Source organism: Pezoporus occidentalis, unplaced genomic scaffold (assembly GCF_034315485.1).
Source record: "Pezoporus occidentalis ecotype Australia unplaced genomic scaffold, CSIRO_AGI_Poc_V1 ctg25, whole genome shotgun sequence".
Classification (NCBI taxonomy): domain Eukaryota; kingdom Metazoa; phylum Chordata; class Aves; order Psittaciformes; family Psittacidae; genus Pezoporus; species Pezoporus occidentalis.
The window spans coordinates 5,847,372-5,870,636 of record NW_026914394.1 but is presented as its reverse complement, the minus strand read 5'-3'; the positions used below and the strand labels follow the sequence as shown (position 1 = coordinate 5,870,636).

The 23,265-nt window shown below is 45.6% G+C and overlaps 2 long non-coding RNA genes across 3 annotated transcripts in view; one reads left to right on the top strand and one right to left on the bottom strand.

Moving 5' to 3' along the window:
• LOC134165914 (uncharacterized) overlaps positions 1 to 23,265 on the bottom strand; it is a 99,500-nt gene that overhangs the window by 10,235 nt on the left and 66,000 nt on the right. The window contains exon 1 of one of the 2 annotated variants that reach the window (XR_009965688.1): positions 3,462 to 3,956. The exons of the other annotated variant lie outside the window; for it this stretch is intronic. This is a non-coding gene — a long non-coding RNA (uncharacterized LOC134165914). Of the gene's footprint in view, positions 1 to 3,461; positions 3,957 to 23,265 lie in introns of those variants that run through there. 2 annotated transcript variants of the gene reach the window in all.
• LOC134165915 (uncharacterized) lies at positions 2 to 23,067 on the top strand. Its single transcript, XR_009965690.1, has 3 exons — positions 2 to 556; positions 14,362 to 14,467; positions 21,590 to 23,067. It is a non-coding gene; the product is annotated as an uncharacterized LOC134165915 (long non-coding RNA).

Below are 23,265 nucleotides of genomic sequence, written 5' to 3'. Positions count from 1 at the left end.
TTTGATATCCCAACAATAAATGAAAAACAACCTTTCCTGTGCTTGGTACTGGCATGCTTTTGGCATTTATTTATTCCTCCCCCCTTCAGCTGAGTGGTGAGGTTATTTCATGCCTGGGTTAGCCAACAGCCTGCTTTGCAAGAGGCAGCAACGGTGGTGGAAGGACTTATTGCTCCCAAATCAAGGATGGGAGGAGCATCACGCCCGAAAGGAGCTGACGTGGTGCTGGAGGTTGCTCCTGTGCTGCAAGGACCCTTTCAGACACACATCAGTGAAGGCACACTGGGAATGGGACTGTCCACTACTGGAAGGCGGAAGGTCACAGGCAGCCCGGTCTCCACGAGGAGCGCTCCCTCCAAGCCACACACCACTTTCCTCGGATCACCTCCTCCTCCTCCACTGGGGAATTCCCAGAGCTCAAGCCAAGGCCAGCTGAAGGCAAGGGATGTTTGTGTTGACCTCGGCAGCCTTGGACAAGGCTTCCTAGAAGAAGAGCTTCCTGGAAAGCTGACGGACAGAGAGATACTTCCTCGGGAGCCATGCTGCTGTCAGCCAGGTAAGGTGCCACCTTTGTGCTGTCTCTTCCTCCTATGGAGAGCTTTAGCCACTGGTGGGGACTGACCATGACTTATTTTATAGCTCTTCTTCAATTTGTTCAACACATGAACTCCCCAGAGCTCCAACCATGTACAGCTCTCATTGGAGCCATGAGCGTGCCCAGCCCTAGCAAACGAGAGGCATGTCCTCCACCACAGGCAGCTCATGAACACCCAGGACCCATTTTGTTTGGCTGATGAGCACCAAATGAAGCTGGAACAACCATGTTCATCGAGGCTGGAAGTCAGCCTAATGCCAGGGCTATGGTGGTACATAAAGGTGTGGTAGGTGACTCAGCATTTGGATGCCTGAGCTTTAGTAGTATCGTAGTAGGATCTGCAGCATCCAGAAAGGGGCTGATTTTTGGAACTAGCATCACATCAGAAGGGTGATGCACTCCAAACAATGCAGCTCTGATTTAAGGAGAGGCCGTGTAACCTCAGCTTCTGCAAAAGTCTTTACAGAGGCATTTGGCTGGTGCGGTTCAGCAGCAGCTTTGGGAAGATCTTCTGACACATGAGAAAGCAAAAGAATGCGCCAGGAAAACTCGGCTGAGGAGCAGCAATGCGTATTTATGGACACCCTGTAAATGGGTGCTCTTAATTCACCATGATTGTGTTGGAGCCACTGGTGGACAAATGCCCTGCTTGTGATGTAAAAATGAGAAAGCGAGGATCAGTTGGAGAACTGTCATATTTTGTTTCAGCCAGGCTTTTTTAGTATTGGATGCAGCCAGGGATATACTACCCTCCCTCAGAGTGGCCAAAGATAACATGCAAAGCTTTGCTAGAAAGGATGACTACAGAAGATGAGGGAGTGATGGGGAGGATGCTGCAGACATGCACAAAATACCTGTCCCATTATACGCATCACGCAGAGGCTCCCCCCTCAAGCAGCTGTATTTTTTCCACCCTGCAATTCATAAGGGATTCTCATCATTAGATAGCATTTGACTGTATCTAGGGCTATTTCTTTTTTAACAAATGGGGTAAGAAGCTGAGAGCATCCTTTGTTTGTTAGCCGCTTCTGATTTGAAAGCAGGGAGGCAGCAGCTTCTCTGAGTGTCCACATAACATAGGAAAGGTAGCAAAGGAAACCCGACAGCTTTCATTAGAGCAGCTCTGGATATATTATTACAGATAAAGCACATTGTTGGGAGGAGATTAAAGCTGTGAGAGCCCTGGGATGCAGAAAAAATCCTGTCCATTTCATTTGTGTTTTACCCTGTTGCTTTTCCTTAAAGGGAAAGGACAAAGAAACCATCTCACAGTGTTCCTTTTGGGCAGGATTTCAATCCACCTTCCATCACTGTAAAAACTGATGAACAGAACAAGAAATAGCAAAGTGGTGGTTTCATAATTCTAATTTCTGCAGCATTAGAACATGATAAAGCAAATCAGAGTTGTCCTTGTTTAGTACTTACAAGACAACACTTATGGAGACTTTGTTGTGATGCTGTAAGAGTCAGGACACCTGCGTGCACAGTGTCCATCCTGTAATTTAAGTGTACACTGCTTAAGGCTGCCAAACATGCAAAGACCATAGCTCAGAAGAGACAGCTGGGTGCAGATGACTCCTCCTGTTTAATCCTCGCATTTGGAGCTGAGGGAAGCTGAGCTGAAGCAACACTGACTCCATCCTACCCAGGGGCACCATGCTCTCAGCAGCAGGGCAAACCAGACAACGCATAGCATTTGTTTGGTCTGACATGGTGCTGTAATTTAATTGCCAACTGCCCAGCCACTGTAAGACAAGTAGGATTTATTAGGATCTATATACTGTAATACTTTGTCTATTGGTAATATTGTGTTAGGAATAGGTTTGTGTGCAAGTATAGATATTGCCTATATATATTTTATATGTATATTTAAACTACACAGAGATATGCAAAAACAATGCAGTAAAGAACTGAAGGCAAACATTACACAGCTACAAGCCTCAGGCTCAGAAGCACGACAAGAGCACACAGCAAAGGCAGGTCCTGTCTCAACAGTGCCTGCAAGCAAGCCCAGGCCAGCCCAGCTGGATGGGGAGTTCAAGGCCAACAGGAGCACACAGCACACACTGGATGAACTTTGCCCAGGTCACAGCAGCTCCATCAATGGTTTTATGCCTGTATCACATGAGCAAAGAGCTTTAAGGAAGGACTTACGGCCATGTCCACACTGAGCAAGCTCTGGGGGCAGGCGGCTGCCCAAAGGAGGTTGGCAAGCAACGTGGCCACGCATGACAGTGGTGATCCACACCCTTGAGAGCAGAGGCTGCTCTCGGCTTCCCAGCACCACGCCAGAGATGACAACAATGCAAAGCTCAGCCTCTGAGAGCCCTACAAGCCAAAACATCTCTAAACTCCTTTTTCCTCCAATCAGTTTTCACTCGTGGCAAGAATCACTGGAGAGTTCAGTTATTTGTTCCAACACACATAAAGCAGCCGTCCGGCCCGATGACTGTGCAATATCAAACAAGAACAAAACAAAGGACAAACTTAAAGCTGGAGTCCCCCAGGAACGAGCCAAAGGAGTCCTTGGGAACAACATGCTGCCATGCACAGCACACCAGGAGAGTTCTGCCGATTCAGAAACAATGAGCCCCTCCATGGCGAAATACTGAGGACAGGACTCCACCTCTCCAGCATTGGAGACGCATTCAGTACACACCATAGCTCAAGTGCTGGGTGAAAAAAGAAAAAGCTATTATCACTCCAAAACAGGCAAACAAGACTCTCTTGAGAAAACAGATCTGGGGAGAGTCAACAGGGCACGGGTAAAAATATAACAACAAACAAAACCCAAATTCTCTGTTTTCCAGCTTGTCCTTTTGGGCCAAAGCTTTCCAGGTGCTGAATGAACCAACTAAATTCATACCTTGGAAAGCCTCAGGGCCTGGGTTTTCTTTTCAACAGAGAGAGTCAGATTCATCTTCAGCCAATGCTGCCCATCAGGGACGTTATGGGGTGATGGATGTCCCTACCCCATTGGTCTTGGGCCCCCACCCCAGCTCTGCAGAATAAGGAGAGAGGATGGACCACACTGTAATCAGAAATCTGTTAAGCAAAAGGAACAGCAACATCAAGAGGCTCAGGCCGACAGCAAAGACACCCTTGTCCTCTGCACACCATCACCACTGATGTTCTCCAGATCATTCACTGCCATCTTCATCTCTCAGTGAGCTACCAGCTCACACACCAACCTCCAAAAACATGAAGACCTGGAAGACCATTAACCCCAATGGGGGTGAACATCTTCTGGCATCATTAGGCACAGCGGGTTTTGGTCCTCAGTGCAGACAGTCATCCCTGCCTGATACGCCACTGCTCCCATGTCCTCCCAACACAACCAAGACCACCAGATTGAGCATATTTGTCCCAGGCCAACTTATTAGCTCCCAACAGCTTGCTGTCTTATTAAAGACCCTTTTTGTCATCCAGGCCCTAACCACCTCTTGGGAGCACTTGTTAAAGGCTTGAATACCTGAAGGTTTCTTTGGGGGAAGAAGAAATCACGCTTCTCACAGGAGCTCGGCCAAGAAGGCTGATAATCATCTCGTGATCACAAATCACTTTTCATAAGGACCATTTATGAGGTAACAGTTGGCATGCGGAAAGCATTGCATTTCACCAGCAGCTCACTGCAAACGAAACACGGTGAACCCTAAAAAGAAACTGTGACTCAAAGGCTGCATTCTTCTCTCCCACAGTGACCCCTTTGTTTGGTTCTACCCGAAAGTTTCATTACGAAAGTCTGATACAGGAGCCTTATTAAATTGTGATTAAATGACGTGTCCACGGCGAAGCCTGCTCATTCCGCTGTTGATGTGGGCTGGTTTTCTTAGACTTTTAAAACACACAGGCTTATGAAATAGCTGTAATATCTTTCCCTGTGATTGCGAGGGAATGGAGGGTCTTTGCTCCCACTCTGGTTGTACCTGGCCTCGCTCCAGAGGATAACATTTTCATTAAAAGTGTATTAGGTGCACAGTTCACCACGCAGCCATCCTGACGAAGCGCCTGATCCAAAGCCCATTGACCTGGCTCAGAAGCCTTAATGGGCTTTGGTGAACTTTGCTGGCCGCTATAAAAACAGAATCACCCATCACTAGAGTGACTTTGAGCTGTTTTACCATCAGTTGGATCCATTGCTTTCCCCCTAACTCCTTCTACACTTTGGGATCTAAAAACCAGTAGAATAAGCAGCATCATGGCTCAGGCCAGATTGCTGATTAATATATTAGTGCAGCAGGGTTGACTTTTGGACACCTAAGAAAGGGTTAAACAGTAGAAAGTCAAAGCCAGTGACCTCCCCACCATTCCTGACCAAGTATTAGTTCTGAGCCTCGAGTAAAAGCTCACAGGAGTGATGCATCTTTCCCTTCAGATGACTCACTTTAAATGGTGCCCAGTGATTTACGCACAGAAAAATGTATTCATAAATACAGAAATGCACAAATTCATACATCTTAAGGGCAGGGGAACAGTCACAAATGTTCACTCTGACCCTCTGGAGACTGCAGCCTCACCCAGCAACTTCTGCTTGAAACGCATGGCTTCTGTTTGAGTGAAAGCATCCAAATATTACAGCGAAATGCTTTAAAGTACTTTCCTCTAATAGCTGTCAGAAGGGATGCTGTAAAAACAGAATCCCCCTCTTCCTGCTGCTTCAGAAAATCCAAGTCAGGGTAGGGATGCTTAGAGGATATTATTATTATTATTATTATTATTATTATTATTATTATCGTTATTATTATTAATAACAATAATCAGTATCCCTTAGTGAGATGCTGTTTCCATATTCAGTGCTGTGCAGCACAGGGCTTTGGGGCAACACTGGAGGCTCCCAGTCTATCGCACCCCTTCAGCACTGCCACAGGCAGCCCCACCAGCCTGTCTCACCCAGTCATACCCATCTATCCCACAGGCCCTTGCAAACAACAGGATACTGGAGTAAGTTCACCGGTTAGCAAAGCCACCGCTTCATATCATCTACAGCTTCCTCTAGGCAAGAGCAACACTGTGTTCATCCAGCAGATAGTAGATCAAGCTACGCAAGAAAGGTGGCAGAAGATGGCCAGAAGCTTTTATGGCAATATGGGTTGTTTCTGGGAGATACTGGCAGCCTTCTGGCTGAGTCAGCAAGAATTCTCCATGGGGCATGTATCGTGGGCTGGCCTCCTCACAACCCCAGGACCAGAGGGCTGGATCACAGTCATCCAGCAAAGGCAATTTAAATCATGCATCACAAAGTACAACTGTGTGTAAATATTTGTGTAAGATAAGATCGGTGAGCAGCCTCGCAATATTTCAAAGGCTGAGCAAGGACAAAAAAACAGATTATATATACTGCCTGAGAAAAATAAAATCAGGAAATCCAGCAGTGTGTTTATGTTAGGGTAACATTTGCTCTGGAGCGGGTTTCTGTCAATGGATGTCCTACACATGGAGCAGGGAGCGCAAATACGAGGGCAAGGCATGCAAAGAGATTTATCTGAAGATCAGACCTGAGTCTCATGAGGGACTCCTAATCAAGCCATCCACCAGCCACACGACATCAGAAGGCTTTCAGGAAAGGTTGGTGGACCTGTCAAGTTGACATATGGAGGCACAGGCAGCTGGTTGCTAAGTTGTATTTTATTCAGAGCAAACACACAGTGAGCATCTCTGAGATAGAATCATAGAACAGTTAGGGTTGGAAAGGACCTTAAGATCACCCAGTTCCAGCCCCTCTACCATGGGCATGGACACCTCACACTAAACCATGTCACCCAAGGCCTCGTCCAACCTGGTCTTGAACACTGCCAGGGATGGAGCATTCACAACCTTCCTGGGCAACCCATTCCAGTGCCTCACCACCCTAACAGGAAAGAATTTCCTCCTTATATCCAATCCATACTTCCCCTGTTTAAGTTTTAACCCATTACCCCTTGTCCTATCACTATGCTCCCTAAGGAACAGTCCCTCCCCAGCATCCCTATAGCCCCTCTTCAGATACTGGAAGGCTGCTATGAGGATTATCTGCTATGAGATAATCAATCTCTTCATATTCAGGAGACAAAGTTTGCTAGCTGAAGTAGCTGCAATGTTTTCTGACAAGGATACATTCCAGATTTCTTCCTTTTAAATTCTTATTTTTTTTTATTAATACTTATAGCCCAAGCTCAACACCATCACAAACCATTCTGAACTGGAGGCTTGGAGATGTGCCATATGTGCCACACCACCCTGTCACTCTCAGCAAGGTAATACTGCTAGTGCTGACCCGTGACGCTCCAACACAAAAGCAGAATCTATTTCCAGAGAAGGCAGAAAAAAGTCTGCCTATTTTATAGGTAGGAAGCAGTCAGTGCCAGCCTTTCAACTGGTTTAGGCCAGAGAATGAATAGCAACTCTCAGCTTTTCATAAAGATACTCCCATTTCCCAGGCATGAGCAAACTGCAGTATCAGATGTCTACAAAAAGAACTACATCGTTTGATAAAGACTTTGTACCTGTCAGTTGCATTTTGCATCAGAAACCAGATTCTCCACATCACTTAATCACTTTGCCTAGCACGTTAACCTCCAGCAGTCAACAGTTTCTTCTGCCACAGCCACCTATATAGGTAGAATCCTAGAATGGTTTGAATTGGAAGGGACCTTAAAGCTCACCCAGTTCCAAGCCCCTGCCACGGGCAGGGACAGCTTCCACTAGAGCAGCTTGCGCCAAGCCCCATCCAGCCTGGCCTTGAACACTGCCAGGGATGGTAATATGTTGAGACAAGGAGCTTATATGTGACTTCAAGAAGCTGGTTGGATTCCTGACCCCATCTCCACACTGGGAGTGAGACCACTCAACCCTTCCCTGTCACCCAGCATTGAAACCACACACGGACTGCACAAGGTGGTACGTAACCACAGTGCAAGGACTTGAGCTTTCTAACTGTAGCCATCCGATCTGAAAACATGACTTGGGCAAGGAATGAGGGAGTCAAGCATGCAACCACACTCCAACCACCAGACAAACAACTGCCCCCCTCATTTTGCAGCCTCACTTTTCTCCTCCAGATGCTTTGCATTTCCCCTTTCCTCTGCCAGGTGTTTTTAGCACATCAATGTTAAAAATTTCAGCATGCTCTAGGATCCCAGCCTGCTTTTAAACAAACTACCACAGACCTGTCTTTATGGAAGATGTTTCTTGCCAAAAATACTATTTAATTTGTAAGCATTTTATGATTTTCTAAGAGTTATAAAGTCTAGAATTAGGAAATAAATGGCCAACGGAAAAGATCCCTCCTGGTAGCCAAAGTGACCATATAATTGATTTTTTATGAACAGCATCTGAAGGAATGAGTCACAACCCATACGGCTATTTTGGAATCTAGATATACATCTCCTTTTAAGCCTCTCAGAAGACTTATCCAAGTTTTCCACATATAATCAATGGTGATTAGACAAGGATATGAATCATTACAGTTCCTAAGGCCGAGCACATGTTTGCAGGGTGAAGGATTCACACGTTCTTGCTCTATAAATACCCATCCAAGGTTGTCCAGAGCATGAGAAACTCAGAAAGTGAAAAGGTATGGGCAGAGCAAAGTGCAGACTCATTCCAGAACCAAAGGCCTCCTCCCTTAGATGGGTGTAAATATTATTAACTTAGGACATGGTTCAAACTGCAGTTGAAGTCAGATGGAAAAACTTTACCTCTAAGGCGGGCTGTGTATCCTCTTTCTCCATGGCCTTACCCGTTTTCTCATAGCTTGGCCCAGCCGGTGAGGAGCTTAGGTTACAGATTTGCTCACTCCGCTGTGATGCTATACAAACAACACCCACACAGTTCACATGTGCACACTCTTCCCATGGGCATCTGGGCTGTCCAGTGGTGCAGAAACATCCTTCCTATGGGCCCACGTTTGCACAACCACACACATGCACAGCTCACACAGCTTTATACACCCAGACTTCCTCCTGGGTGCTGCATTTAGCTCCACCATTTAAGCCTGCACTACCTGTCCCATTGCCAGAGGATTCACATTCATTCCATGCCATGGAATCATGGAATCACAGAACAGTTTGGGTCGGAAAGAGCCTTAACATCATCCAGTTCCAATGCCCCGGCCATGGGCAGGGTCACCTTACACTAAACCATCTCACCCAAGGCTCTGTCCAACCTGGCCTTGAACACTGCCAGGGATGGAGCATTCACAACTTCCCTGAGCAACCCATTCCAGTGCTTCACCACCCTTACAGTAAAAAACTTCTTCCGTATATCCAACTTTAACTTCCCCTGTTTAAGTTTAAACCCATCACCCCTTGTCCTGTCACTACAGGACAACACGGAACTGCATCCTGCACCTTCTGAAAGATGCCGAGAGCCCTGTTTGCAGTTGCTCAGCACTTCAAATTCATCCAACAGCAGTGTTGGGAATTTTGCTCACAATGACAGTAGATGGAACAGGTACAAACCCCTGACCAATTCAACCCCTGCAGACATGACTACTAAATTCTATTGCCTTTTATTCCAGCCTCAGGTGCTGGTTCACAATACCCTTCCTCTGCCCATGGCATGCAGTACTGAGCACCTACGTACAACAGAGCACACTTGATTTTAAGGACTCCCAGAGAAGGAACGTCTCCCAGTACAAAACAGACTTCTTGTTACCATGTAAGTCTAAGCCAAATAAGTATTTTGCAAGTTCATATGCCATGGAAGAAAAAAACCCATAAACCAGGATTTATGCATGATCTTCACGCATCATAACTCCAAAGCATCTTTCCACCCATCAGACTTCCAGCACCCAGAATTGCTGCCCACAAATACTAGAGATGCTCGGCCTAGATTGCACATTTATAACTTTGGTAGACTTTTAGAACCAGAAGGGACTGTTATTAAATCCCATCCAGCTTCCTGTGAAACACAAACCAAACAATCTCAGCTGATAATTTCTGTATCGAGCCCTGTGACTTCTACTTGAATCAGCACCAGACGCTCTCCCAATGTGCTACAGCCACTATATTATACACCTCACAGTTCCTGTATTCCTCCAGGCAATGCAAAGGAGAAAAGGGAGCCACAGTCCCTTTTGCTGCCTCTTTGCCCTGATAAATGAGCAAGCAAGCTGAGTGCTGGCAGTATTTTTAAGAGCTGTCTCGTCTTGGAGGCAAGTAAAGCCTCTGCATTCCTTGAAAAGAGACGACGGGGTGATAGAAAATAGACCAGGATCCATAATGTGTTACACAGCTTTAACTTCATAACACTAGCACACATTCAGATCCTGTTTTAAAGGGAAGCTGAAAGATTAACATCGGCTCCTAGGCCAAGCCTGTTGTAATGAAACCCTTCCCTATAGTTCGACAGAGGCACTCACGGCGTCTTTTACGATGGCTGCCAAGGGAAGTCTTCAAGACAGACGAAAACTTTGAGGTTAAAATTTGAAAGGAAGACAAACTTATTCTCGTATTCATGTTACAGCTCATGATAAACTATTCCAGAGGGGATTCTTACCAGGATGCGAAAAGAAATTTTATGGAGAACTAGAGCCATTCATCTAATGTGAGGATGAAAGAGTAACGTATTACCTAGGAGGACACAAAGAAAGGTAATATTTCGCCTTCAATTTTACTGTGTTTCTAAGGCAATTCAGTCAGATAAAATTTGCAAAGCCATTTGAAGATGAAAAGGCCTTTACAATAACCAGATCCAGAGGATCGTGATTTAAGGAAATATTATGCCAGTTGTAGCAAAAGTAGAAGTGTTCATATTTGAGTTATTTCACGTTATTATGAAAGATACCAAGACTAGCATTCTTCCATCAGAAGATTTCCCAGATTTCCCACCCACATCGAATCTAAAATATCTATATAAGGAGTTTTTTCCTACTTCACACATCAAAGCAACCTTCCCCATGTTGGCAGCTCAGCTAGAAATAGGGCTTACATCCCTCAACATGCACTTCAACATCTTTAGTCTTGATTTAGCCTCTCAGTTAACCATTGCAGCAACAAGGAGATGCTTTGCAGCCCACTCTTACTACTCTTTGACTAATTGCCTCCAGAGGTAGCAGACACATCAGTTCTTCCGAGCACATGGAGGAAGATTTGATTGCTTGAGTACTAAGATCATCTACCTGGTTGATTCCCCAGGTAGCACAGATGATTAAACCACCCCTCCAACACAGGAGAATTGGGACTGGGAGGCTCTGTCCCCTCTGGTGTAGCAGGAGCCTTCATGGTGCCGAGGAGCCATGATGAACACAGCCAAACTCACAGCCTTGGAAGTGCTCCTGAACCAAGAACAACAGTAAATAACCTGCTCTCAACCAAGAATGAAGGTTTCCAAGCTCAGCTGGGGCCTTTTCCCTTTTCTTTTTTCCCCCCATTTTTTGCCTGAGAAAAGTTAAAAAAGCTCTGAGATGCCTTGGAAATGTAGCCCAGCAAGTGCTGCTGAAGGGGATGTTTGCAGGGAGCCCTGCCATGACCTCAGCTTTTCAAACACTTCAATCAGAAAGACTCAGAAGTCATGCCAATGCCAAATTATCCCCATGCAATACAAGAAAGGCAGCTAATCCCCGCTTCTTGATGATAATTAGCACAATAAGAAACACCTTTCTGACATGATTTAGCTCAGAGCTAAAGCCTAAGCTGGCTCAGAAGAAAACTCGTTCGAAGGAGCAGATGATGACAAAGCCTTGAGTGGTGCATTGCACCACACGGGTGGTGGTCATAGAAACAAACCACCTGGCCTTCCTGGCTCATCTGCTGCATCTGGCCATCAGCCATGCCTTACCTCTCCATGGTTTTGGATACAGGCAGGAATTTCTTCTTCTTCTTCCCAGTGGCCAGCCATACTTGATTTTCTAGCTATTCCACCAAGGAAGTAATCCCCCAGGTGGTTATGTGCTACAAGACTCCCCACAGTGACTCAGCCCTTGTGGAAACGACTTCACAGGAAGATCTGGAGGAAAAAGAAAGTATATTCTTAGTGAATGTGACAGTGAATAGATGTGGTAATGAAACTCGAAGCAGATGCAGGTTTAACGCCCAGGTAACTTTCCATGTGCCTACCCTCATCCCCAGGCCTGAACTGGCTCTTGTTAATGGAAAAGCCATCACAGGAATAAAATCTTCCATATGGATAATTTGTAAGGGTTGACTGGAGTTCTGCTACTGGCACCTACAAGAGGACAGGTGAGGGTTTCAGCAACAGTGCTGCCAAGCAATACTGGGAAGATGATTATATCAAAAGAGAGCACTGCCTCAGACTCAAAACCTCACTGCTGCTATTTCTCAAAGGGTTTGAGGCTGGGAAGCCAGAGCTCCCTCAGCAGCAATCCTTTCAAGCTATGATCCAAGATATGGGGCAGGGGAAAGATGATGCTCCATCCCTGGCCATCCATGGCCAGATTGGACAGAGTCTTGGGTGACATGGTCTAGTGTGAGGCTTCCCTGCCCATGGCAGGGGGTTGGAACTGGATGATCTTAAGGTCCTTTCCAACCCAAACCGTTCTGTGATTCTATGATTTCCACTAAGATGCCTTGATTGCCTCCAACCCATTAAACTGGTAAAGAACAGCAGGAATCAGAAGCTTTAAAAGGTCCTGGCAAGATCTGGGAATGCTTCTGTTATGTGCAAAAAGCCCCAGGTGCCAATGCCACCCCGCATCTCATCAGAGCACAGATGCCACCTACTCCCAAAGCTAGAGCAAGGGATGAACCCTTAGCCCTGTTTTCCCCAGCACAAGCAGTGAGCAGGGAAGGAAAAACTTGCAGGGAAAATTAGAAACCCAAGCAAAAAATCCTGTCCAGAAACAGTTCTCCTCTGGGGGAGATAAGACGAGAAAGAGCAAATCACTTGTGACAGATGGCAGGGGTGGTGGGGAATGCACTAATGGGAAGCACACACATCCCAGGAGGATGAAAGCACTATAAAACCTTATGAAAAACCAACTGCATGTCTCATTGGGCTGCTTCACTGTGGTGCCTTTTATAAAAGATATATTCATTCAAAGGCAGATCTTGATTTCTGTCATGAGCCCATTATTACACAAGTGTTGTGAACTGCTGTTAAAGATACAGTAAGTCTGTATACACCCACATGTATATTGAACCCAGATTTATACAGCTACAGGAAACTAGGCACTCTTTATATTAAATAAATGCTGAATTCAGTGCATCAGCAGCATAAACTGCAGTGAGACTAAAAGCAAGGTGCTGACTGCACTGCAGCATGACACCACTGCTGCATACATTAGCTCTGTTTAGAGCCATTGTAGCTGGGTCAAAAGGCAGCATTTTCTTTCTCTCTCTTTCCTAGCAATGCCTAAGATCAGCATTATTACAGGAGTGCTGCCTCTCAGCAGTGTTGGTACAGCTTAGATTTCACTTGTAGATCCAGCCTTAATCCTTTGTCACCGTGCGGATGCGCCGGTTTGATGGAAACCCCTTTCCAAGCCCTTGTGCCCGCTGCTCCCTGCACAGTGATTCCCAAGTGATGCATTTCATTTTGGTTTCCTTCACTTTGTATTCTCCAGTTATACACCCTGCTCCAATCAGTGTGCCTGCTCAGGAAACATAACATAAATACCAGTGCTTGGTCAACAAGACAAAAGATCAGCAGTGAGAGCACCACAGAGTGAGTCCTCCTCGGTTCTCTGCATTCAGGGCAGTGCTTAGGCAAAGGCTTAGCTTTAAGCAATATTTAATCTCATTTACTTTATAAAGCCAAACTACAGGATAAAATTCCCAGAACATTAATCCCATCTAACACTGGTGAAAAAGTAGAAGCGGTGGGTAGGAGCTCCAAATCTACACAGCCTAGTAGCACACTGCACAGGTCCCCCAGCCAGCTCCAAGTGACTTAGCAGCACACACAAAGCCACAATAACCTGGTATTGTATTTGAGTTAAAGACATAGAGATACCTATCTTACATCTCAAAGCTAGTTATCTATTGCAGGCTCCTACCCCAGCATGAAATACTGCCTCTGGTGTAAGCAGGGTGGCAGAGGTACATACTCAGCATCCTTCCAGGCACTACCCACCTCCTTTAAGGTCCCTTCCAACCCAAACCATTCTGCGATTCTATAGAATCAAAGAATAGTTTGGGTTGGAAAGGACCTTCAGATCATCCAGTTCCAGCCCCTCTGCCGTGGGCAGGGACACCTCACACTAAACCATCTCACCCAAGGCTTCGTCCAGCCTGGCCTTGAACACTGCCAGGGATGGAGCATTCACAACCTCCCTGGGCAACCCATTCCAGTGCCTCAGCACCCTTACAGTAAAGAACTTCTTCCTTATATCCAACCTAAACTTCCCCTGTTTAAGTTTTAACCCGTTATCCCTTGTCCTATCACTACAGTCCCTAATGAAGATTTATTGTTTGTGATTTATTGTTTGTATCTTCTGACACAAACACAGCCAGTACCTGCTTTCAGGATGGGCAGGCATCCCATCAGGCTGTTAGATACAAAAAACTATCAGAGAATACTGTATGGAGATATTGCATTCCAACCCTCAGTGGTATGAAGGACAGATTTCATTCCTGAGATGCAGCCCACTGCTTTAAAATAGCACATGCTGGTTTTATGAGATAGTCCAGAGGAAAACACCCAGGACACTTATCAGCTGAAACCCCAGGTAGCACACAGGGAAGCAGATTAAGGGAATAACATGTTTTGCACAGGCAGCCGTGCCCTACGCACACATGAAAAGCCCAGGGAACAGTTAACCCTGAGTACAGCTGCTAGGGTTTAGTACTACAGACCCACTGAAAGATTTATCTCTAATGCTCAAACAGGCAGGAGTTTGGTAGGGATTCAAGGAAAACAGTAGTGCGATTCCTTTCATTTAGCATCCTGAGCAAGCCTGGATAGAAGAGAAACTTCACCATGAAGCAGCTACAGGTAGGGGATGCTAATTCCTTAATGAAGCTCAGATCACAGGAGGTCAGTAGTAAATCATGCTTGTCACCCATTACAACACGGGGAGACCAGCCCAGCCAGGGTGCTCAGGAACCCTGAGCTGGCAGCAGGCACCAAAACCAAAGATTTCGGATCATGAGAGCCAGGAGGTTGATGGAACCACCTTCCACTATAGGAATTGGGGTTGAGAGGATAGAAACAGCTTTTAAGATGGTTCTTGACCAATTTATATATAAAAGATCCAAGATGTGGACTCTTCGAGCAGCTCAGGACAGTGACCCAGGACATCTCCCAGTCCAAACAGCCAAATACTTGTGCTACTCACAGCAAAACATTTTGGGGTTAGATGTTTGCTGGCCCAGCTCCAAACTGTTGTCCTAAACAATTTCTGTGATCCCCACTGTAACTCATTGCTTTTTTTTTGCTGTTGTGTATGAGCTTTCCATCTCTGGGTGTGCCTTACCATGGTGAAATCTGAGTCTGCCACTTAATTGATACCATAACTGCACACTGGAACGGCGTGCCCTGTGCTGAGCGCCATCCGCACACTCTGAGGTATTTGTTACTGCAACAAGGGAATACAAAGCTTTACATGCAGGAGATGGAAAAGGTTAAAGTCAATATTTTGGCTGGTGGAAATATTTATGGAAAGAACCCGTGAATTAGTGAGCTGTATTCATTCCACTGACATTTCCTAACTGCGTTAACCTTTTCTATTTCTTGTGGTTGGCTCCTGTTTAATATGTTCTAATTATATGAGAACCAGGAAGCAAACGAACGGCTGAGATTAAAGTTAAACAACAGCCACAAATACTGCAGGACAGATCCTCAGCACTGAGCCTCTAGATTCTACCTCCAAGTTCAATGTCTCGCAGATGAGACACATAAGCCTATCAGATACATGTGCAGAGCTCATAGTTTCTTGCCCACTCCCTCATCTGTGGGCAGAGTTTGTTCCTTTGATGGCACCGTGTTGATGTTTTATTGCGCATGTAGTAAAGCATGTGAGTTCATTCAAAGAGGGTTCACAAAGGACAAAGAGCTGCTGCAAAAATCACCATTTCCTCCGGTCTTCATACAATGAGAAAGGCAGGAAAAAGGGATTCAAAAGCCTTCACTTAATGATGGGCAGATGTTCACAGAGGCTTCAGCCAACCTTAAGCACCGATCAGGTACTACTGCATTCAGTGTGTGCAGTAATAGCAATTCCATTTAACGTGAGCAGGCAGTCATCCGCAGTGATTTATGAGCACAGCAATATCTGTTACAAAACACACAGGATTGGAATAACTTTCTCCCAGCAAAACGTTACATCACAAGCGAATGCAGACAGTTGCAGAACTCAGATCCACAAGTGGAAGATGTTAGCAATGTGTTCTAGTTCAGTTTGATGCACGAAAATGCCAGATGGCTACTCTGCTGTTCACCACCTCCAGAAGTGGATCATAGAATCACAGAATGGTTTGGGTTGGAAGGGACCTTAAAGCTCATCCAGATCCAACCCCTGCCACAGGCAGGGACACCTTCCACTAGAGCAGCTTGCTCCAAGCCCCTGTGTTCACTGAACACTGCCAGGGATGGGGCAGCCACAGCTTCTCTGGGCACCCTCTGCCAGTGCCTCAGCACCCTCACAGGGAAGAGCTTCTGCCTAAGAGCTCATCTCAATCTCTCCTCTTTCAGTTTAAATGGAAGAGGAGGAAGAGGTTCAGTTATGCAAGTTGTCCCTTTTAACAAAATATAGTTGAAGCTGGTGGACAAGGAAGTACCAGCAACTTGCTGACACTGTCACAAACTCACCAGGTCAAAGATCGCTGGTGATGCTGACCTACGGAATAATTGCACTTCTGCTGGAGAATCACATGTGGCTTCAGCATGAGGCACCCAACCTCATGCATTCGGGGGGTTAAGAGTGACAACTCCACTATGCCAACACTTACACATGGCCAAGGTGCTTTCACAGCCTGCAGTCCCGATCACACTGCCACCTACATCTGCATGTCAGCTTCCTTTGACTACAATGGGATAGTAAAGATGCTTATGGGTTGAGCAAGAGGGCTAATGAGATTACATGGGCTACTTTTGATCTAGCGACCTCCTGCCTCCTCGCAGACAAAGCAGGGATCCATGCAGAGCGACAAGGAAAAGGCCACCACCTTTTATCTATTTGGCCTGTGTGAATGTGTGTCCTCTCAGCACTTTGCTCTCCTCTCTATGCACGGTCCAGATGACTGTTCAGTATTCCTAATTGTTGTCTTGTAGCACAGCTTCCGATACGATGCAGCAACAAAGGGATTCGTGCATGTGGTTACAATTAAATCCCTGCTTAAGCACTTCACTGAAGCCAGGCGTTCACTGAACTGCAATTGTTGCTGAGGCGGGGGCCATCCCTTCCTATATGATGCCTCACACGGTTTGACCCTGATTGGCCTCCTCTACCCCACTAAAATAAAAACAAATAACTAGGAGTAATAACAATAAATGCTGTCACCCTGGGAGAAGTTTATTTCCTTTGTGTTTCCAAGAAGGGTACACAAGCTTCAAGGAGGGACGTTGCCACCTCCTACCACCAACAATGCCAAAAATAAATAGAAATTAAGTGAAAGAGTCAAGTTTCTAGCGGCACAAGTTCAACCACAGCAAATATTTTGTGGGGATGCGGTACAGTTTAGACTCCAACACGTTTCCTTATGGTCTATCTACTTCCTCAAATAATATCAACTACACTCACTCTACAACAGCCAAACCTAACAGAGCGTATCAGCTCAGCAAACAGCTCTATTCCGCTATTGCTTAGGGGCAGAAGGGATCCTAGAAGGTTTGTAAAGGATTTTTTGACAGCAGACCTCTTGGCTGATCTGTTAAAAACCACTGTTTGCTTTGCCCAGCACAAACAGAACCTGTTAATAGCCCTGACAGCCTCTGCTTTTCTTTTCAGCAACTCTGCTTCCCTCCCCATGCACCTTTTTGTAAATAGAAATGATTGAATATAGTGATCTTGGGTATTTCTTGTAAGTACATGCATACGCATATATACATATACATGGTGCCTCTGCCCCAACAGCCTGCATGCGTTAGGCAACCCCTATGGCTTTGCATGGGGAGGAATTTCCCCTTTACCTGGTAGCTTTGCAGTCTTCCCCTTTGTAAAGCCAGTGTCATTAGAGACCTGAAGCACTTATGCTTTAGCACACTTTGGGGTAAATAGCGTTACATTAGCACAGGTGCAAATAGCTTTCTAATTCTTATTAATGTAATAATGCGGTGCTGCTGGTCCGCACTAATTAAATCCATCTTGGTCTGTAGTAGGGGAACAACACAAGGAATTTCCACAGCTGTCAGCTGCTGTCTTCTCTCAATTGCTATGGAAAGCAAACAAACCATAAAGGCAATTCATAATTATTATAAACACTCCCTAACCTAAACCACGTTGACGTTTCTAAATCAGAGTTGTATGCTTGCTCTCGGCTGTGGTGTCAGAAAGGGAACAGAGCCAGCTGAAGGAAGGACAACCAGCTATTAGATTTGAGGGCCCAGCAATTAGTTTGATTTTAATGAGCTGCTTTAACACGCAGAAAGTGCTTCCCCCATCGCTCTGACCAACCCACCCCGCCTCTCACTCCATCAGGTTGAGCTTAGCTTGAGACAGCATTCGGTTTTCTGCTGTTTTCCTGCAAGGTAAGTGCTGTTCTGTTTGGAAAAGTGCTTGTTTAGAATGGCTTTGCCATTTCTATCCATGGGCATTCATTATCACCAGCTGAAACAAAATAGAGATCCGGTTCCCTGTGCCGAGTTTTCCTCATAAACCCATTCCAAGAACATGGCTCAAGCACTTAAGTGATATTGAAAGGCCTCAGCATGAGGTTTATGGCTTCCAACGTCTGCTGAGAATGTAGTTATAACTGACAAATTCAGAGGCAGGTATTTGGAAGCTCTGCCACAAATACATCCCTATAAAACAGATCTCAACTCTGACATTGACCAAGACGTCATTAAAGTGGTTTAGTAAAAGCAGCTGACTGACAAAAACAGGTCTACACACAGAAGAAAGCCTACAGGGCTGAATCTGCCTTTCGAGCAGAACCAGGGCGCTCTGACTCTCCATTGAACTGTGTATCACACACTGATTTTGCCTGGTTTAATTTAAATTGCCAGCTTTACCTTCGAAGAGAGGAAATCCTTGTTTGCTGTTTCTCTTATATATTATGGTTTCATTTAGATTTCATTTGGTTTTGATTTGTGGTACTTCCTGAATGTCTTCTTTGTCTTCTATTTAATCCCCGAGAGGATGGTCAGAGCTGACAAGCTCAGCGATCAAGGGGCTCTCCCAGGGGGACCTGCATCCCCCTGCGTGTTGCATCCCTGATGGACAGACATGGCTTGTGCAGAGGGATGCTCAGAGAGGAGGCTGCCAGGGTCAGCCCGTGCCAGCCTCAAAACTGGGGTAAACCCATTTCTCAGACCCATCTGGCCAACTCCAAAGGGCACTCCAGAGGACTCCGAATCCAGCAACATCAGAAAGCAGGAAGGGACCAGAGCAACATATCCCAAGAGAATGACAAGAAAAACCCCTCAGCCATGCAGCACAGGAGCACCCAAGCAAGGACTAAGGCTCATTCACATACTCCCAACTCTCCTGCGGGCAGAAATCCCAACCTGCAAAAGAAACCCAATCTGAAGTTTAACCTTTTTCTGAACCCTGGGAAGTTCGCTCTGACATAAACCAAGTTATTCATAACCTTCAAACCATCACTGAATTTAGGTGGCAGGAAGGGCTTTGCAGAGCCCTTTTAGATCCTGTGAATTCTTCAGAAGCCAATTACTTTACCAAGGTGAGAAATGCCAGTAAGGAGCAGAGCCCTGCTGCATTAGGAGCAGCAGAGTTTCCCAGTCTCGAACAGCTGATGGTTTTGATCACCAGAGTATGCCGGCATCGAACATCAACAGCAATGTTCACTGGAGTCAAGGCAAAAGTTGTCACAACTCCTTTAGCGTGGCACCCAAAGGCTCAGTCACATCCAGGACCTGCACTGCACAGAGTAACAACAGACACCAGTTTTCAAACCTGCAGGACAGAAAGGATATCCACACTGTGCAATACAAACACACCCGGACCAGCAACAAACAAGGGACATGTCCCCATGGACACTGCACTGGGAGAAACCCATTTGTGCCTTTCTCCAAAGCTCTCCCTTTGTGCTGAGACAACACTCCCCCCCCTGCCCCCAGGGCACTGATATGAAACTAGGCTAAATGAAAAGTGGAACTAATCTGAAGGATTATGTTTCACCACTGTAAACCACTTGGCTGCCCTCAACCTCCAGCTCCTCCAAGCCTCACTGATGCTGAGCAGTTTGGCTGCCGCATCCTAAGGGAACACTTTCACCCCCCTGCACTGGTGTTCAAGTTGGGCTCAGATGGGATGTGCTGTAAAGCTCTCTTGCTCTAAGTAGTCAAGCAAAGAGGAGTCAACCAAGATGACTCCTTAACTGGCCTCTTCTAATCACCACATAACCCTTCCATGTACTGCACAGCCACTGCACATGCGCGTTGAACACCAAAATGAGCTGCCTCATTTGGAAACTCTGATTTCTTTTATATTGCACCATGATGTTTGAAACACCCTGGTCAAGACCTCCCATGCATACAAAGCATGCTGAAAAAGACCGTATTTTCCCCACAGGCTAATTCCTACTTTGAACCAAAAGGCATATAACATGCTTTACCTAGGAAATCGGATATGGTATACTCTTCTCACACTTTTACTAGGTCTCCACACAAGCATCCAAGTTTGACTTTCCAGCCAAGACCAGGTGGGAAAGTCCTGCTATTAAAACACTAACAGGAAGCCGTGGGGTCATTCAGCATCCCTACCCTCCAATAAAAGCTCCTCTTCCACCGGCATGTAGCTGGGGGCTCTTGCTTATCTTTCCTCAACCACAAAACCAGGCTGGATGTTAATGTGAAACAGAAAACGTACCCAAACGTGATGGTAGTGTATTAAAAAATATAGTGAACTTAATGTAGTAAACTCTTCTTAAGTACAAGAACTGCATGGTATAAACACTGCTGGTACTCATAAAGCTTCAGTTGGCTTTAACAGCTTTTCTTGCAGCCTAGCATAGCCTTAGTGAAGGACATCTTTTATTTCATTGTGATCACAAGGAAACATCTTTCTTTAACAATGTCACCAGAAATAAAATAAAATCATGAAATAACATAAAATAACATAAAATAACATCAACATGCATCCCTTGCTGTTATCTTTTTCAGGTCATTATGTCCTGTGTAAGATGTCCCAAGGATGACTTTTCGTTACCTGCTATAGAGTGGAGTTAAAAACATTCACCATTCTAGAAATGTTGCTAAGGTTTTTAACACTGGCCCTGGTTTAGGAATAGGGACCAAGCAAACCAAGTTCAGCCACAGTTTACTGGATCTCCTTTTTTATCTGGGGATAACGCCAGCGTAACTAAGCACAGGAAGGTCCATTTCCAAGTGTGCCCCCTGTACCTGGCCAAACCATCCTTCTTTAAAAACACCCCAGAAATACAGCACGAGTAAATTGGAGATGAATGATGCTGAGCAACATTTTCCTGCCAGAGACAGATCATTTTGGGCTGTTGGGGCATTGGCACAAGTTGCTCAGAGAAGCTGTGGCTGCCCTATCCCTGGCAGTGTTCAAGGACAGGTTGGACACAGGGGCTTGGAGCAAGCTGCTCTAGTAGAAGGTGTCCCTGCCTGTGGCAGGGGTTGGAACTGGATGAGCTTTAAGGTCCCTTCCAACCCAAACCAGCCTGGGATTCTATGATTCTATAATTAATCAGCCACAGCCTAAATGGCTTCTGTCTTAAAGGACTTCCTTCTTCTCCTAACGTATCCTCTGTGGGTCAGAAATGCCAGCGCAGTATTATCATTCTGTCTTTGCATTTCAAATACTAGCCACCATGCTGATGAAACAGACCTTTATTGAACTTCAAAGACCCATAATTACATATCCTTTCCTTCAGCTTTGATATTTTAATATTCAGCTGGTGAAATTATTATCTATTCTAGCCACAAAGCATTTATTTATTTTGCTTGCTTTATCTCTTGTTATTTCTGCAGTGGTAAGAGGCTGAGGAAGAAGCCCCCCTGCTTATTGGCAGCAGCAGAAAGTGGGAATTGAATGTACCAGGACTTTTATCTCCAGCAGCTGAAGAACGAAGTGTTTGAACTCCTTCTCGAACCCTAACGGGACTCAGAAACCTTTCCCTGCAGCCAGTTCCTCTCATTTATGCTTTTCAAGAGCCAGCCAATTTTCCTTATATAGGTTTCCCTGTGCCATAAGGGAACACAGGGGAGTCAAGAAGACACCAGTCAGCACTAATGATGTATGATGCTTGTGTTTGCTCAGCTCCAGCCTCACTAAGGTGGATGCACATGAAACAGGGGCAATGATACTTTATGTATTCATGCAGTCCATAGAGCAGCAAAATAAATACACACAGGTAGAGCACAGCTCCCCTTGCCAGCTGCCAAAACAAGGTGGTGTTTCATGGATCTGTATCCCTCATGAGAGCAAGCCCCATGAACGTTTCATGCCCTTCCTCCAGGGAATTTCAACAACAGAACAGAGTGGCATAATTCAGAGCCAGAGCTGGATTTCCCAAGCTCAACCCACAGTCCTGGCCCAAACCTTCAACAAAACCAAGTGAAAAGTGCATTTACATCACCAGAAGGCATCAAAATAGGGTGGAAAAACCCCTGAGTACCTCTGCATCTCATTGAAACAGAGCTGTAGCGAGGAGGTGCTGGAAATCGCATCGGAATGATGCTAGTGATAGCCTACAGTGCAATTTCTAACATAAATCTCCTTGGATGTGCCTGGATCTCTCTCTGGGAGAAACAGGCTGATGCTTGATCCTGTGCAGGCATTTCTCAGGAGACATCACAAGCCCTTTCTCTCTGTTGGGTCATTTCCAAATAATCCCCAAATCAAACCGGTGTTAGATGAGCCCAATATCAGCATATGGCTTTCATCAGATGATTTCCCAGCTCTTTAGGAACGTGACTTCATTGTACTTCACAGCAGCCCCTGATGGGTTTCAGCAGTCTTTGCTCCGCCTTGCTGAGCTGGAAACTGAGGAAAAGGCTCTATGTCACCTTTCCAAACTCGCAAAGCAGAAGTGGCGGAATTATCACTGAGAGACCTGAGCTCTTTGTCTCACGCTTCCTGGGACAGGCTTTCCAAAATCCATCTCTTTAAGAAGATATTTCCCCACAAAGGCAACTAAAGGAGCTAGCCAGTTGGAGTAGGCCATTAATGCTAACATGTTCCATAAAATCACAAGCCTTCACTTAATTGAAATGATAGATTCTTACCATGAGCTTTCCCAGCATTAAAACCAAAGAAGCTCTTGCGGCAACATATGGGGTGGGTCTCCAGGCCAGGAACCATCTCGTTCAGTCCTGGGAATCCAACCTAATGATATAGGACAAGGACATGAGATATTGATAGGACATGGGGGAATGGGTTTAAACTGAAACAGGGGAAAATCAGGTTAGATTTAAGGAAGAAGTTCTTTATTATGAGGGTGCTGAGGCACTGGAACAGGCTGCCCAAGTGGTGAATGCCCCATCCCTGGAAGTGTTCAAGGCCAGGTTGGACAGAACCTTGGGCAACACGGTCTAGTGTGAGGCATCCCTGTCCATGGCAGGGGGTTGGAACTGGATGATCTTAAGGTCCTTTCCAACCCAAACCATTCTATGATTCAATATGGAAGAGATATTAGAGAACTGGA